Genomic DNA, 17028 nt, shown 5'->3' on the forward strand with positions numbered 1-17028 from the left:
GCTGGTCTCACGGGGCCACACACCAGGTGCCACAGGACACATTGTGCCATTCCTGGGCAGCTCTTCCCCTGCTTCAGAGGCAGCCCCAGGTCAGAGATGTCCATTGCTGAGCGAGCTGACACTGTCCCAAAGAGTATGATGTTCTAACAAGAAACCAAGATCGTCCTTGCTCAACATGACCAAGGCTTGACACTGACCAGCATCCCCTTCTCAGGAGACAGGGACAGTGCTCTCAGCCTCTCAGATCCTCCTCTGTGCTCCCTAGCACATGCACACGCACACGCGCACACACACATACACACACTCACACACACTCAAGCATGACAGCATGCACTGGCACCACGACAGAGCACAGGTATGGGATGCATGTGATGCTCATACATGTGAGGACACACTCTGTGTGTCCAGATGTTGTGTGTGCCCAGATGTGCAAAGCACCTGTGTGATACACAGGGGAGGCACATGTGTGGCAGACATGGACACACAATACACATTTTATATCACTGAGGCCAGACCTTCAAAGCAGAGATTCTCAACGGCTTTCAACAGGAAAGAACTGCAGTTTCACTAGCTCATTTGAAGTCAGTCATTTTTTTCCTAAAATGATGCCACAATGAGGAAAGGGACATCGTGCCAGTATTTTACCCAGAGGACTCCATGCCAGACCACAAGCTTTGGTGACAGGTCACCTCGATTAAAAAAAAAAAGTTGGCAAAAAGGGTATAAATGGTTGACTACAATCATCCCCACTATTCGACCAGCTCAAAACACATGCACTGTTGATGGCCATGTTTTTGCAGAAAATCACTGGAAATCACTTTTGAATTGATCCTCACCAAGAACAGCATCTTAAACAGACCCTCCCCAAGCCACTCCCAAGCCTCTTCATAGGCTGAACACCAAGGGGAAGCTGGGATTCAGAGCCACCAAGGAGAGAGCAACAGTTCTCTTCCCTGACCCCCAGGACACCTCCACAAGAGTCGCCCAAAAGAAGTTCTCTCTCTCTGGGCTGGGTTGTGGCTCAGTGGCGGAGCACTTGCCTAGCATGTGTGAGGCACTGGGTTCGATTCTCAGCACCACATATAAATAAATAAAGGTCAATCAACAACTAAAATAATTTTCTTTAAATTAAAAAAAAAAAAGTCCTTCCTGCCCAGTGTCCCAGGCAGCTTCGTCCAGGGCTGGATTAGCAACCTGGGCTCATCCTGTGAGCTTTCTAAGTACTGGCCACTGCATGCTGGGGAAGAGGGCACTGGCACGTCCTTCTCAGAGGCACAGAAGTCTCATCTCCAGGGTTTGTTCTCAAGATTAATTAAGTTAGCCATGCTCCTGCCGCACTGCCAAGCTGGCACGCTGGGCACCAAGGAGCGCGGGTGTGGCCTCCACGGAGACGATGTACTTTTAGCTTGGCTTCAGCTCAAACACTTTTTGGCAGATTAAAACAACTGCCCAAATCTCCCTCCCAAACTCCCCAGTGGGTGGCTCTGCAGGCTTCCCATCCCCAGGGGAAGTCTCTCCTCTGCGCCTTCCCTGTCTCTCGGCTCAGAGGGCTTGTCAGCTCCAAGGCGGCAGAACATCCATCCCGAGCCTCTCCGTGCAGGGCCTCTGGGAGGGGCTGTCTGCACGGCCAGAGAGGTCCATTCTTTCTCAGCCTTCAATGGAACATCTCTAGGTCCAGCTGAGCAGACACAGAATCTAGTTTGCTACCAGCAACATGGCTCTGGGCTCCCCGTCAGACATGGAAATAGATAGTCACAGGGTTGGGATTTGCAGGGCTTCCTTGCTGCCTCTGGAACCAATAAAGTAACTCTTAATTGCTGGAGAAGAACCCAGGAGAGGCAGGGATGCGGCAGGTCACTTCCCAGGACAACCTGGCCTCACTGGAAGGGTTCCAAGGAAGCTGGGCCTGGCAATGCCAGCCATGCCAGCCACTTGGGAGGCTGAAGGCAAAAGGATCACTCGAGCCCCAGGGTTCAAGGCCAGTTGGGGCAACATAGTTCCTCCCTCAAAATATAAAAGAAGTGTCCACGTCCCCAGAGGTCCAGGTACTCTCGGTGAGGTCAAGATCGAAGGTGGGCTGCCTTGGAGCTGGGAGTCTCACACTTTATAAATTTAGAGTTCACTTCCTATATCTTCTACCAAACTTTAAAAATAGTGTTCTCTAACACTTTATGTTTAAATTTTTAAAATAACTTCCTTTTTTGAATATTCCATGATACCCCTTTAAAACTGCATTTTCATACAATGAGGCAGGGAACCAATTTCGAGGGGGAGACTCGGCAGAGGCTCTGAATCCCACATGGCCATGAGCCAGGTTCACGCTCTTTCTCCACAGCTACCTCCTCCCATGCCCTCGGACAGAAGCAGTTTAATCCATAGTTAAGCAGGAGAAAAAAGACGCTTCATTAGAACAACCAGCTAATGAGCACTGGTTTCCCATCTGTTCCAACTTGGAGGAGATGGGTCAGCCCAGCCAGCTGGTGGAGACCCGCCAGCAGCCGCCAAGCTCACTCTCTCTGGTTGCCAGCCAAAAAGAGCGGACAACTCGCCTGCGCAGAGTAATGCGAGCCTTCCCCAGGAAAAGTCCCTGTGTTCCCAACATCCTGAGGACGTCTCATCAGTAAAGATCAGCACTCAAGTGTGTGGAGCTGACTTGGAACGCGCCGAAAGCTAGCTGAGCCGGCTGGGCGTGCTCCTCGTCCTCTTCCTCCTCATCTCCCAGCTCATCTTTCCGTCACTCTCTGGAGGCCACTCACAACAAACAGCAGAAGATTTTCACAAACAGATCAGTCACCACCAGAGACTGAGGATGCTTTCTACACCAGCTCTTGTGCTGCTCAAGCCCACTCTGGGTCTCCTGAGTGACATTGACATGGCCACGTGCCCCGTTTTTTTTCCTGAAGGTGGTGGAGATCAGGGAGGCAAGGCCTTGGGCTCCTTGCGAACCTTGTCTGTGAAAGCTGAACGGAGTTTGCTTCTGCTCCCGTGCACGGTGGATGGGATTCCTCCTGGGTCATCCAGGGAAAGCCTTTGGCAGCCCTGCCTGCAAACCGGAGTCAACCCTGCTGGTTTCAGATCCGAGGAACAGGTGTCCACTTAGCCATTGCTAGATTCTTGCATTCTTATGGTATTCTGAGTGAGTTTATTCTTGCTAACGTGCAATCCTGCGTGGCCTGTATTTAGAGGGAATAGATAAACTGCTTTTGCTTTCTAACAAGGCTTTGCGATTGTGTTTTTCTACTAGAGAAGTTTATCTCCACATTTGCTATTAAAATTGAGTGTTGCCATCTTAACACTAAATAACAAGAGGCAAGTACTTCTTTTTTGTGTCTTTTAAAAAAAAAAATTGCCAAGTGTACTGTTTTATAAAGCACTTTCTGATGGAGTTGTATTCTCACTGGAAGGGGCTCACACTGAAGTCTGCTCAGTAGGCCTGCGGTGTGAACTCACCTCTGTCCCCACCCACCTGAGAAGCATCCCACGTGCTCAGGGAAATGCCCAGAGTCTCGTGGGACAGTCACTTTCCAGTTTCTCCAAGAGCCTCAATCACAGATGGAATTTAGAATTTTACAATTTGTTTTAGAAATCTCAGTCCAGTGATGAGACTTCAAAATGTTGTCCCAATTTTGCCAACTTGACAGCAATCATTTGGGAACAAAAAGAAATGAAAAAGCCGGAGGACACAGGCTCCTGCAGGGGCTCCCGCTGCCACGGGCTGCCCTACCACGGCCCTATCAAGTCTCTCCCAGATTCTGCAACCTCCCTGCAGAAGGCTTGAGGATCAGCCCGGCTCAATCGTCATGAAGGAGGTGACGGAAGAGTTGGCCCAGGAGTGCCATAAAGTGACACCAGGTGTTGGTGACAGCAACACTAACCACAGAGAAATGCCAAGCGTTTAGAAATTAGATCCAAGAAAACACCTTTCCTTATCTTCTCATCTTCCTTTCACCCAAATCCAAAACACAACCAAATACGGTTGCTTAAAATACTCTCTAATTCTGGGGCACAGTGACACACACCTGGAATCCCAGCTATGCAGGAAGCTGAGACAGAAGGGTCGTAAGTTTGAAGCCAGCCTGGGCAACGTGGCAAGACCCCATCTGAAAACACACATATATGTGTAGAGAGAGAGTCAGTCAGAAAAGGAAAGCTCCCAACTGGCTGTCCTCTCTTCACCGGGCCCTATTCCAAGTCCTTGATATGCAACATCTCTTTCAGTTCCTGTAAGTGCCCCGTGGGGCAGGTTGCCTCCACAGACAGGGACAACACCTTGTACTTCACGGAACTTTGTCAAGGCTGGATGAAAGAAAAATATTTAAAAGAATTGGTCAATCATCAGTAAGCAGAGACCAATAAATACTAGGTTCCTTGCTTTTTTTAATCAATTTTTTTTTTTTTTTGAGATGAGGTCTTGCTCTGTGGCCCAGGCTGGCTTCTTGACTCCTGGGCTCACGTGCTCCTCCTGCCTCAGCCTCCTGTGGAGCTGGAACTGCAGGCATGTGCCACCACCCCAGCAGGTTCCCCTCACCTTGAATCAGAGCAAAAGAAGACCAGGCATTTCTTGATTCTTAAACAGCTGGCCTTTCCCCAAACTGGCTCATGCTAGCCATAGCCTCCAGTCCCGCCATCAGCAGAAAGTTTACCTGGCACTCAAAAATCCAGCCATGTGACAAAGGGAGAGCAAGCTGTGGGGACGGAAAGCAAATGCAAGTGTGTGTCTACCTTAGGTGGAACCCTTCTGCTGCACAAAGGGTTTCTTTCTGGCTAGAGAAGCCTGCTCCTCTGCTAAAGCCCACCTGCACCCTGGTCCCCTGCAGGTGGGCCAGGGAAGGCCCCCATCTCCCCACACAGAGCCTCGATGGCCTTAGCACTGAGAAACTGGGTAGCTCATGGCATGTTACAAATCGCTGAGCCGTTTATCCTCCCCCAGTGTGGGACCATGGCTGGCCTGGGCCTGGTGCCAACCAGAAGGAGAGGATGACGGCGTGCATCCCAGGCCTAGGGCCATCTGTGTCACTCGCAGGTCCAGCTGGAAGCAGATGGCACACTCAAGAGAAACCTGTGAACTGAGGGAGCCGCTTACAGAGGTGTGGGCAGTGTGAAGCCAGCAGCAAGGGTGGATGGGGGCCTGGAGGCTGGGTAAGAGAGTCCCAGAGCAGAAGTAGAGGGAGTGATGTCACCAGAGCCCAGAGTGGACCAGAGCTGGGGCAGGGTTACATGCTTCAGCACCTGCCAGAATCACAGTGGACCCTTTGGCCCAAGGCTGAACTCAACTAGAGCCAGCGAGGCAGACTCGGGACACAGAGCAGAAAGGGATAACACGTGGGTGGGGGGCGGGGCACATGGGAGCACACAACACCCCATCATCCCATTGTCTACTGCCCCCATCTCAGAATCCCAGCACTCTTTTATTTAGGGCAGGGGGTAATTGGGGATTGAACCCAGGGGCACTTGACCACTGAGTCACATCCCAGTCCTTTTTTTTATTCTAGAAACAGGGTCTTGCTAAATTAATTAGTGCCCTGCAAAGTTGCTGAGGCTGGCCTCAAACTTGTGATCCTCTGCCTCAGTCTCCTATATGGCTGGGATTACAGGTGTGTGCCACCGTACACAGCAAGCCCAGCCCTCCTAAAGACGCTGATGCTTTATTAGAATAGCTGGAGCAAAGTTGTTAAAAATTTCACCAAGATACAAGTGCAAGTGAGAGGCCCTTGGGCATTCCCTTGTTATAGGTAATCTAAACCCAAAGGTTCTCAGAAATAACCAGTCACTGCTGGGAGCTGCAAAAGAAATGACAGGCAAGACCTGCAGCCACACACAGCATGCGGGTGGTCACGGTCCCAAGACTCAATTCCACTTCAGGCCTGGACATCACAGAATCCTGTTTCATGTGTCTCTACAAGACTTAAACTCATCTGCACAACTTCTCAAATTTAAAGGTCTAGTAAGAGACTTTGCAAGTCCCCATCCCATACCTAAAGCTTACGAATGACTGACCAGGCTATTCAACACAACTTCATTCACTCGTCGCATTTCCCCAAAACACTATTTACAAAGGATCCAAACTACAAATTTTCTCATGTCCCAGGATTCAGTCTTTCATCATCCAGATTTGTCCAAGAACATTTGACACTTCTGATTTACCTGATAAACCACAAAACAAAACATAACAAATTCAAACCAAACAAAACAAAATTCACAACTCAGATACAATCGCAGGCAGATCCACGCAGAAGGCAGACATCCAGCTGCTGAAGCGCGGCAGTTTACTCACGGACCTGAATCCTGGTCCGGGTCTTTGAACTGTGGAGGTGCCAAACACGTTCCTAGCTGATGCGTTCAGTGCTGGGGTGTGAACACCAGCATGGAGCGTGGTCCTGCCGATGGCTCACCCCAAGGAAAGGTGGACCCAACTCTGCTGCCTCCCAGCTCTTCCTCCAGTCCTGCTGGGCCCAAGACGAAAATGTCCCACAGACATTTATCATCAAAGGTGATGATTCTCGGGTGGTGGCTGTGGCTGCCAGGGGGAGGCGGCATTTGTCTAGATAAGGCGAGGGCAGCATCACTGGAACAAAGCTGCTCTCTAGAGATCTCTGTCATCAAGTTGAAGCAGGTTGCCGGGGACCCCCTCCCCTGGAATTGACGCTGCACTCAGCATTGATGTCTGGGAGAACAAAGGAGTGTGAACAGACTTGTGGGCTGCCCGCAAACGGCCAGTTAAGGGACAGGAAGGTTCAAATAGACAGGAGTCATTCCCAATTCCATGGGCCACATTCAAAAGACCGATGAAGTCACATAATTGGGGGAGGGAGTGGAGGACTGTGTCAGACAGTAATATGAACAAGTGCAACATTTTTGAAATCAGAGTAAAAGAATCCCATAATCGTCCTTCTCTCATTCAGAAATTACAGGGTAAGGTATAGTGTAGCTATTTACAGGTTTGCTGTTAGCATACCAATAAATTACTACATTATCATGCATGCACTCACAAACAGCGAGTGTCTAGTATGTGCCGGAGACTGTTCTAGAAGCTGGGAACTCAGTGAAACTAAAGATAGACCATATGTTTGCTTCTTGCTATGGGAGAGAAACTCAATTCAAAAAAAAATGCACAAATAAAAGATCTTGTAATTTCAACATGGTCACAAATGCTATGACTGAAAATATATGGGCAGTAAAGTGGTGGTTGAGGACACAGGCTCCAGAGTTAGACAGCTGTACTTCAGCTCTGTTACTTCCTCAATCATGGGAGGCAAATTACAAACCCTCCCTGGGCCCCAATTTCCTCCTCAGTAAAGCAGAGATAAGAACTATGAGGGTTTGTGTGTTTGAGGACGGAACTAGGTGGTTCATATTCAGGGTTTATGGTAGTGGCTGACTACTTTAGACTGGGGTAGCCCAGGCAGGCTTCCTGGAGGAGGTGACAGCCATGTGAAGATGTGGCAGAAGAAACAGCATACCTGAAGGCCTGGGAAGCAATGAGCCAAGCCTTGTGTTATGGGACTGAAAAGAAGACTAGGGAGGCTGGAGCTGAGGGAGGGCGGAGGATGGGGGTGAGAAGAGGGAAGGCCTGGGCCTGTGATGGTCTTTGACAGCAGTTTGCCCAAGGCCAAGAGGGAGGGGCAGCTGCTGGAGGTTTTATGCAGAGGCTGCACAGATCTGGTTTCCACTGTTAGAAGATTCAGAGCAGAAGAGTGGGGGAGAGCAGAAGCAGGAATCAGAAGGTAACTGCGGTGGTTCTGATGAGAATGGGAGGTCTGAGCCACAATGGCAACAGTGGGGACAGAAAGAATAAGGGCCAGCAGATGATGGTCCACAGGCCAACACTGGCCTCCGGCTTGTTTTCGTCCAGCAGGTCTTACGGGAACACAGCCCTGCCCATGGCTCACATACTGTCCCCGGCCGCTCTTCCACTACAACGGCCTTCATGGAATAGTGGCCACAGTGCCCACGGGGGCTGCATGCCCATTACCATCTGGCTCTTCACAGCTAGCGTTCATGGACCTCCGTTCTGGAGGAAGAACCCACAGGTCTGGGCTGGGCGTGGAGGGTGAGAGAAGGTGGGAGAAGGTGAATAACCTGAAGGGTTATTCCTGAGCTTTAGCCAGAACGAGGTGGGGTCATTGCTGAGACGGGCCAGCCTGGCCTGCAGGTGTGGGACAGGTAGCAGGAGGGCTCTTACTTTAGACATGTGAAGTCGGAGATGCCTCTTGGACATCCAAGGAGGCAGCGGAGGTACAAGCCAGGGCTGGGGGCTAGAGTGATACCACAGGAGTCCCTCAGAAACAACTGCTCCACCTTTCTGCTTTAGGGCTGTCAGTTTCTCCCTGAGCCACTGCAGCGAACCTGTAAGGCCACAGGAGGGACAAGGTCACCTACCCAGGGATGAGATGAGGAGAGGCTGGTGCTAAGGCCAGAGCCCGGGCCCAGCCCACACAGAGGTCAAGCAGAGAACGAAGAGCGGCAAAGAGGTCGCAAAAGTGGTACCTGGAGGAGGAAGGCACAGGGCCCATCTGACACAAAACACATTCAAACCAAACAAAATCTCAGAGCTCAGGAGGAGCACACGACCATGAGGGCAGGTCAGCTCCGCTGAACTCTCCAGGAAGGTCCAGAGGTTACTACGAAATTGGCAAGATGGAGAGAGAGGCCTTTCAGTGGACACGGTGGACGCAGGGGTAGTACAGATGACCTAATGAGTGGAAGAGTAGGTGGTGGCTTGGAGACAAAAGGGCCAGGACACTTCACCAGGACAAGGAGGGGAGACACACAGACAGTGCAGTGTTTTGGGAACATGGAAGATCCTAGAGAACCATTTTAAGACAATGGGAATGATCTACCTAAGAGGGAGAAGACTGTGTAGGAGGACTTGAGGTCCTAGGGAGGTGGGAAGGGTGAGGGCCCCAGGTCACATGCACAGCTTGGAGGAGCAGCAGCACTTTGTGTGACAGGAGAGAAGGGAGAAGGTGGGCGCGTGTGTTTGAGTAGGTGGGCAGATTTAGCGGAGGGACCTCGAGGCCATCGCAGCTGAGTCCTGTTTTCTCAATACATGTAAACCAAGTCCACCAGCTGGGTGGGCCGGTGGGAGGGCCAGGCCACACAGAAGGTGAGAAGAAGAAGCACCTGCTGCGGAATCAGAGCTTCAGTTAACACCCTTGGTTCCCTGCCCCCCAGCACAGAGCTGGGCAACACAGGAGGGACTCAGCTACACACTGGTGAAGGACACAGCATCTGGGGGTGAGCTTGGCCATGGTCCTTGAGTCAGGGTGGTGAGGTGGTGTGAAGCCAGACTCGCAGGCTCCCTCCTCGGGTGCAGCGCCTGCCTGGCTGTTTGTAGAAGGCAGGGTCTCAGGTATCTGCAAACAGTGAAGTCAAATAACCGCCCCTTCTACCACAAATGTCACCTCCAGTAGACACAGGCTGATAAACAGTGCCATAAAGATAAAATGTCAAGACAACTACATTATGCCCTCGATGTCACTGGCATCTCACCAGGGGGAAACACCAAACATCTGAACCCCACAGGGCAGTGGTGCACATCTCCACCTTGGTCCAGCCCATCGTGACTTCCACTGACAGTCCGGCCTTTACTGCACCTCGTTTCCCACCTTCCTCACCCTCCTTCCCGTTAGTGATCACATTCCTTTCCTGTTTTCCTTTGTAACCTTCTCCCTTCCTGAAGTTAGATTTCTTATTTTCATTTTCCTAAGTAATTTTGTGTCTCCCGTGTGTCATCTCTTCTCTGGGTGGCCCAGCCCACTCTCCGCCCCAACTCTACCACAGAACACAGCTCCCTCCATCATCAGAGCCCAGGGACATGCAAACATGCAGCCCCCTTATGTCCAAGAAGCATAGGGTCAAGGGTTAAATGGGTGGGATACGGGTGATAATTGTTTTTAATATTTCAAATATAAAAGCACGTTGTGTTGGAAGATATACCTTTTCCAATGCATCTTTTATGCAGATACTGTGATTATGTCACATATGTGCATGACATTTTGCAAATATGGGCTGAATTATTTGGTACCAGAACCACAGCCTATGGAACCCTTTCTCCAATGATGGACCACACCCTGCACAAAGGAGGAATGTGTGGTGCCTACAAAAGCGTGTTACACACCTGTATTTATCAGTGACCCGTCACTATGACAAACATCTGAGGCCATTAACTTATAGGAGAAATGGTTCATTTTGGCTCAGTTCTGGAGGTTTCAGCCCAGGATCAGTTGAGCCATCACCTTGAGCCCGTGGAGAGCCAGGGCAGCATGTGGCAAGGCAAAGCCATGCACCTCATGGCCATGAAGCAAAGAGGGAGCAAGAAGGGGAGCAGGGGGCCACCTCCAGTGATCTAAGGCTTCCCACCAGATGCCACCTCTTAAAGGCCCAACCACCTCCTGAAGTATCACCCTAGAAACCAAGCCTTTAATACGTGGGCCTTTGGAAGACAGTCGATATTCAAATATGGCAAAACTCTGCTATTTTAAGCATTACTCTGGCTTACTTTCTGTGTTTCTATTAAAAAGCAAGGAGCTGGGCTGGGGATGTGGCTCAAGCGGTAGCGGGCTCGCCTGGCACGTGTGCGGCCCGGGTTCGATCCTCAGCACCACATACAAACAAAGATGTTGTGTCTGCCGAAAACTAAAAAATAAATATTTAAAAAATTATATCTCTCTCTCTCTCCTCTCTTTAAAAAAAAAAAAAAAAAAAACCCAAGGAGTATGTCCCCTCGACATTCTGAATGAGATAATACTGACAGTCTGCACTGACAGGCCTAGGAAAAGCAAAAATGCCAGAATGGATCTCCAGTTCTGAAAGAGTTCTCCAGGATGCCCACACTTGGCTACTAGCATGGCCACCCCATATGACAGTTGCCCCCAAGCCCCTAGCCAATCCACTCCAGCTTGAGTCCCCAAATTACCTGCATGACTAGGGGCCCACTCTCAGGCAGGCAGCAGCCTCGGAACCATCTGAACATTGCTCATAATTGTCTGGGCCATCTGTCTCCTGATATTCTGAAATTTTCTTTGAAGCTAATCGTGCAACAAAGTGGAAAGATCAAGGGCTTCTAGAGTTAGTCTGACTTCGATCTGAAGACAGGCTGGCAGTTGACCTGCTTCTATTGACCTCCCACAGGTTACCTGGTCCTGATGAACCCTCGTTTTAACTATACAATGACTGCCACCCTACTTGCACACAGGATTATTGTTATTGTGTTATGTAAGTATTATTGTTATTATTATGTGCAGATGCCCACATGCTCAAAATCATAGTTATAATGAACAGAATGACTAGACTTGATTTGGGGACCCAGAATGATCTAAACGTAAGCTGCTAAACATCTCATGTTTAATTCTGCAACTAAAGATCTAAGGTAAAAGAAAGGCAGGCTGACATGAAGAATCATTCATTACACACCTGCACTCATCTCTACACCAAAACTAAACTATAGCAATATTTGTGGACCTCCTAACACCTTAAGTAAAAGGACTAGTTCCTCATCTCTGTTCCTCTGTCCCTAGCTCAGGGCTTGGTCCAGCTGATACATATGAGCTCTTTGACTGTTCCCCGATAGTTCTGGCTGATGTGCAGAAAGAAGGAAGGGCTGCTCTCAGGATGCAAGGGAAGGGAAAGGAGACTTCTGGGGCCAGGAGCTAAGAGCACATTTGCTCCAAGCCTCAGAAAAAGAAAGTTCTCGACAGCCTCCACCACTGTTCAGTTCTGCTGGGAGAGGAGCAACAGTGGCATCTTCAGGGCAGTCGGATGAACTTGGCCAGGGAAACCAGAAGACAGGCAGGGAGAGCAAGCCTTGGTTTTAGAACACACTGGCTGGTGAGGACAATCATCTGGCAGCTGGCCTCAGTTCTACATGAAAACTGCAGGTATTGTGCACAAGTTCAAGCCACCTCACACAAAGCCCCAGGCTCCACACTCTGATATCTTGGCATTTCCCCACATGCTGTTGGAAAGACCTCAGAAAATACAGAGCTGGAAGCTCAGGGGCAGGTGTCAGTCTCTAAGGCAAGCTACACACAACAGTTTTGATTTTTAAAGAAATGAAGTTTATCCACAAGACATTGGACAGCTCATGGAAATTCTGGGAATGTTGGGGAACCAGTTAAGAGGACAGGTAGGAACAAAGGGATATTCTTTGATTTAGAGCCCAATCAAAGCATAGCACAGGATGATTCTGGGGAGGACATCTTTGTGGATACCCACACCTGTCTCCAACATTTGGCACTTGGGAGCTGCTGCTGGGGAGGGGATGCTACAGAGAATACTGTTAAGAGCCACAGCCGAAGGGGCCCCAGCAAACTTCCAGCTGCCGGCTGATGATTGGCTCACAGCGGCCCCAGCAACATCTAGCTGATTGGCTCCTCTGCGGTGATGCTCATTGGGCTGTTTCCCTGCCCTTTCAGACCTCGGAGCTGCTCATTGGGGGACTTTTTTGGCTCCGCCCACGTGACCCAGCCAATCGGCCTCAAGAGCAGGAGGATTGTGGGAGGTGGGGAGAAGCTTGTGTGGGAGAGAGAGGCTTGTGGGAAGCCGGCGGTGGCAGTTGAGGCTCTGAGGGTTTTTCCTGAGAGGCTGTTTTGTTTGGCGTGTGTGGTTCTAAAAATAAAGTTAGTTTCTTTTGACAAGTGGCTCCTGATTGTGCCCAGCCAGACTGCGGCATTTGGTGGGCCGCACCGGGAACGACTGAGGGTAAGTGAGAAGGTAAACTGCTCGCCCCTGAGGGCAGGGCAAGAGGATGGGGAGCCATTTTAAGATTCTTCTTTGGTTTTGCTTCACTTTTGTTTTAAGTTGCCTGTCCCTGGAGATGGGTGAGACGGAAGAAAAACCGCTCACGTCTGAGGAACAGATAGGGAGAAAGGACGGATGGGCATTTCAGGAGGATAGAAAGGCTATTATAATGATTTTGTGTGGTTCCATTTTTGTTTCATTCTGTCTCAGCTTTGTTTGGCGTCTTCTTGTTGGGTTGTATTATAGTTATAGTAGAAATATTCAAGTAAAAGAGAAGGTCTCTCGAGCTAGTCAGACAGAGGAAGAAAGTTTAGAGCAGAAAAAGCCATCAGGGGAGAAGTTACAACAGGAGGCTGCTACTAACACCTTTCTATCACCAGAGGGCGTAAGTGTCCAACCAACAGCGCCACCTCCATATGCTGGGAGGCCCCCAACCCCCGTAGTTGATAGATGGGATCCTGAGACAGGACCTCAAAGATCAGCATGCTCTGTATTTGAACAAGCAGGAGGGCAGCGAATTCACCATGTTTTAGATTTCAAAAGAGTGAAGCAGCTAAAAGAGGCTGTAACAACCTATGGTCCTCAAGCACCCTTCACTGTAAGCATGGTCGAATCCATTACCAACTTGAACATGACACCAGCAGATTGGGCTAATATGTGTAAAGCTGTGCTAAATGGAGGACAATACCTGTTATGGAAGGTTGCCAATGAGGAATTTTGCACGGAGACGGCTAGGCGAAATGCAGCAGCTGGTTATCCTCAGAGAAATCTAGATATGTTGTTAGGAAAGGGACCTTATGAGGATCAGCAGCAACAAATTGCATATGATCCTGGTGTATATGCACAAATTGCTGTAGATGCAATTAAGGCATGGAAGACTTTACAAGGACATGGAGGTTTACAAGGTCAATTATCTAAGGTAATACAAGGAGCTAATGAACCTTATGCTGAATTTGTAGATAGGCTTATTCAAACAGCTACCAGAGTTTTTGGGAATACAGAACAAGCAATGCCATTACTAAAACACCTGGCTTATGAGCAAGCGAATCGTTGGTGCAGAGATATCATTAGACCATGGAAACATGAAGATTTAAACACATATATTAAATTATGTAGAGACATTAATGAACAAGAGCAAGTTGTGGCAGCTGCAGTAAAACAGGCTTTAGATGCCAGAGACATTAATGAACAAGAGCAAGTCGTGGCAGCTGCAGTAAAACAGGCTTTAGATGCCAGGCCAAAAACATGCTACAATTGTGAACAAACAGGACATTTTAAAAGGAATTGTCCCATAGGAGGAGGGTTTAACAAAAATAGGTATCAAAGGAGTAGAATACCAGGTATTTGCCCACGATGCCGTAGACGGAGAACAGCAGCTGATTTGGATTCCAGAGAGATTAACTAAGGTCCTGACCCAGTGATTGTCTGGAGTCGGGGGTCTGTTTGTGTGTTTCCACAGGGAGAACAGCAGCCAATTTGGATTCCAGAGAGACTAACTAGAGCGATTTCTACAGACCAAAAAGAAGATGATTTGGCTCAAATCCATAACAACTGATATCCAGAACTCCAGTTTGGCTATTCTTACATCTGCAACAGTACCAGGATGCTTTTTTCAATATCTATTTTATTATTGCCCTTTGCCATATCATGAAGTTCTATTTTGTTTTTTGAGCTCATACAGACCTAGGTTAATGTTTTGCTGATCAGTTCTATTTTTTGACTATAGAGTTTTTAAACATTGCAATGGAGATTTCACCTGTAAAAAGTTATAAGGCCTTTACTATAATGTTATGTGTTGTATGTATTATGTGTGCACACTTGTGTTTTGTGTTATATGTTTGAATGTACGTATGTCCATATATCATATATGATGAGCGCTCATGATAAAATGGATCCAAATTTTTTTTTCACGTGATTTATATGGTTTAATTTAAATTGGGTAAACGACTGTTGAGGATTGTTTTAATATGTAAACAAAAAAGGTTAGCAGATCTGTTTGTTTACTTTCACCTTTCCTTTTCATTATATTTAATAATTCTCTTGAAGACAATGTAAATTGTTAAGAAAATTGTTTTCTTTTAGTGCCTTCTGTAATGTTACATAATTTTTTCTTTAGCCATTATTGCCAGAATTCCTATCTTCATCCCAGTGCTGGTGAAGTCAAAGATAAAACCAATCTACAGCTTCTACAATAGCCATCACTGAACTGCTTGCAGAACTTGCCTGGACACATTGTGAACTCACCTGTATGCATTGTGAACTATCTGTTGGTGCAGCGACTTGTGGTAGTGTTGGGGTATTTTTGCTGATGATGTCATTGGTGGTACAATTTTTCCAAAAGGAGCCGTCAATTGGCCTGGTGTATCTTCCTCCCTTCTGCTTGTCATGATCGTCCAGCTAAAATTTGGGGGCCAACAGAGGTGAGGCAAAGAACCTCACCCCCCCGCTGGTACAAAGACCTCTCCACAGGTGTGGCTGTATACTGGACCGGTAGTCAATGATGGGTAAGATCCAATTGCAATGGTACCAACCTAACGGGTAAGGACCATATGTACTATTGGACAACCTAAGGCAGGCACGGTCCCTAAGCCACGTGCTTTTTGTTTAAACAGAGAGGGGGAGATGTTGAGAGCCACAGCTGAAGGGGCCCCAGCAAACTTCCAGCTGCCAGCTGATGATTGGCTCACAGCGGCCCCAGCAACATCTAGCTGATTGGCTCCTCTGCAGTGATGCTCATTGGGCTGTTTCCCTGCCCTTTCAGACCTCGGAGCTGCTCATTGGGGGACTTTTTTGGCTCTGCCCACGTGACAAGTGGCTCCTGATTGTGCCCAGCCAGACTGCAGCAGAATACCAGCACCAATCAGCAGAATGAAATTGCCACCCTCCTCCTTGCCTTTGACATCAAAGTCCCAGGCACATTCTTGCACCACAGCCATAAGGAGTTCTGGGAAAAGACCTTGCCAGGCAGACATGAATCCCCTAGTCACAAAAAAGAGATTTGGCAGATGCTGGCCAGCAGAGTAAGGTCATTTGCGCCTCCAGACTGGGATTACAGAAACACAGCCCCACCACCAGAGGGCATTCTAGGTTTCGGGCAAATTGGGAAAGTAAAAAAGCTTAAGAGCCAAAAAATGTAGACAGAAGTGTTGACTTGTCACTTACAAACTATGTGGCCTGCGCAGGTAAATAAACTTCTCTGGGTTTTAGTGATGCAAAGAATAGGAATATTTTTCTACCTATATTGCAGAGCTGATGTGTATATAAAATTAGATGATTCGGAGGACAGGCTTTGAGAACAGTATTGCGTAAGTCCCTTTGCCTCTCAGCCTTGGGTTAACCATCTGTAAGGTGAGAATGCCACTCCCCACGTGGCAGGGGTCCGGTGAGGGACACTAGAATATCACAACCTTATTACTTACTGATTTTTGATGTCTGGGATTTACCTCAAAATAACGGAAGTGGTGGGTGGGAGAGGAAATTGGGAGGGCTGTAGATGCCCTGACCATGAGACAGACACTGTAGTGGGCACCTCTTCTCGTGACCACGAAATCTCCAGGATAAACTCTGGCTTGGGAGAAGGTGACCAACGGCCTCCTGTTCCATCGACCTGGGTCAGCACTAGGGTCCTCACCGCATCCCTCGGCAGGCAGTGCAGTCTTCGGCCCACGGCCCTCCTTCCCTGCGGGGGGCTGCGGCGGACACACCTCTGGGGGCTACACACGGACGGCCAGAAGCCCCCGTGACAGGGGCCCGCGGACGCCCGACGGCACCAGGCCGCCCTGCAGGCCTTCTCTGAGGCCGAGCATCCCCACGAGCAGGGGCGGCTCTGCTCTTCCTCGGCTGCCCTGGAGGGGACCGGCCAGGTCGGGCCCGCCGCCCCGCGCGCCCCAGCCCGCCGCGGGGAAGGAGGTGCGCGGTCGCAGGACGCGAGAACCGGCCCCGGCGCTGCGACCGCCCTGCAGAGGCGAGCGCCGAGGCGTCGCCGTCAGGCCGCCTTTAATTACGATAATTACATTAATTACGTTATCTCGAGCTTATTAACTAACTCGACCGCAAAGCTCTTCTCCAAGGACGAAAGATCCCAGATCGCCGTAAGGCTCTGACCAGCTGGCACCCGGGCGACCCCCGACACCCGCTCAACAGCCCAGACCTCCCGAGAAAACGCAGAGGGCCGGCACCCCTCCGCCGCGCCCGCCCTCCCGCCCTTCAGCCCCGGAAGCCCGGAACAAACATGGCTCCCGGCGGAGCGGAAGCGCGGCCGCCCCTATCAAAGATGGCGGCGGGGCG

At 49.5% G+C, this 17028-nt stretch overlaps 1 protein-coding gene across 1 annotated transcript in view; it reads right to left on the minus strand.

Annotated features, from left to right (window-relative positions):
• Slc39a11 (solute carrier family 39 member 11) overlaps window positions 1–17028 on the minus strand; it is a 395002-nt gene that overhangs the window by 377455 nt on the left and 519 nt on the right. The gene's annotated exons all lie outside the window — the stretch shown is intronic.

The sequence above is a fragment of the Marmota monax genome, unplaced genomic scaffold (assembly GCF_021218885.2).
Source record: "Marmota monax isolate L192 unplaced genomic scaffold, Marmota_monax_Labrador192_F-V1.1 WCK01_AAM20220418_F8-fsc00208, whole genome shotgun sequence".
In the NCBI taxonomy this organism is placed as follows: Eukaryota; Metazoa; Chordata; class Mammalia; order Rodentia; family Sciuridae; genus Marmota; species Marmota monax.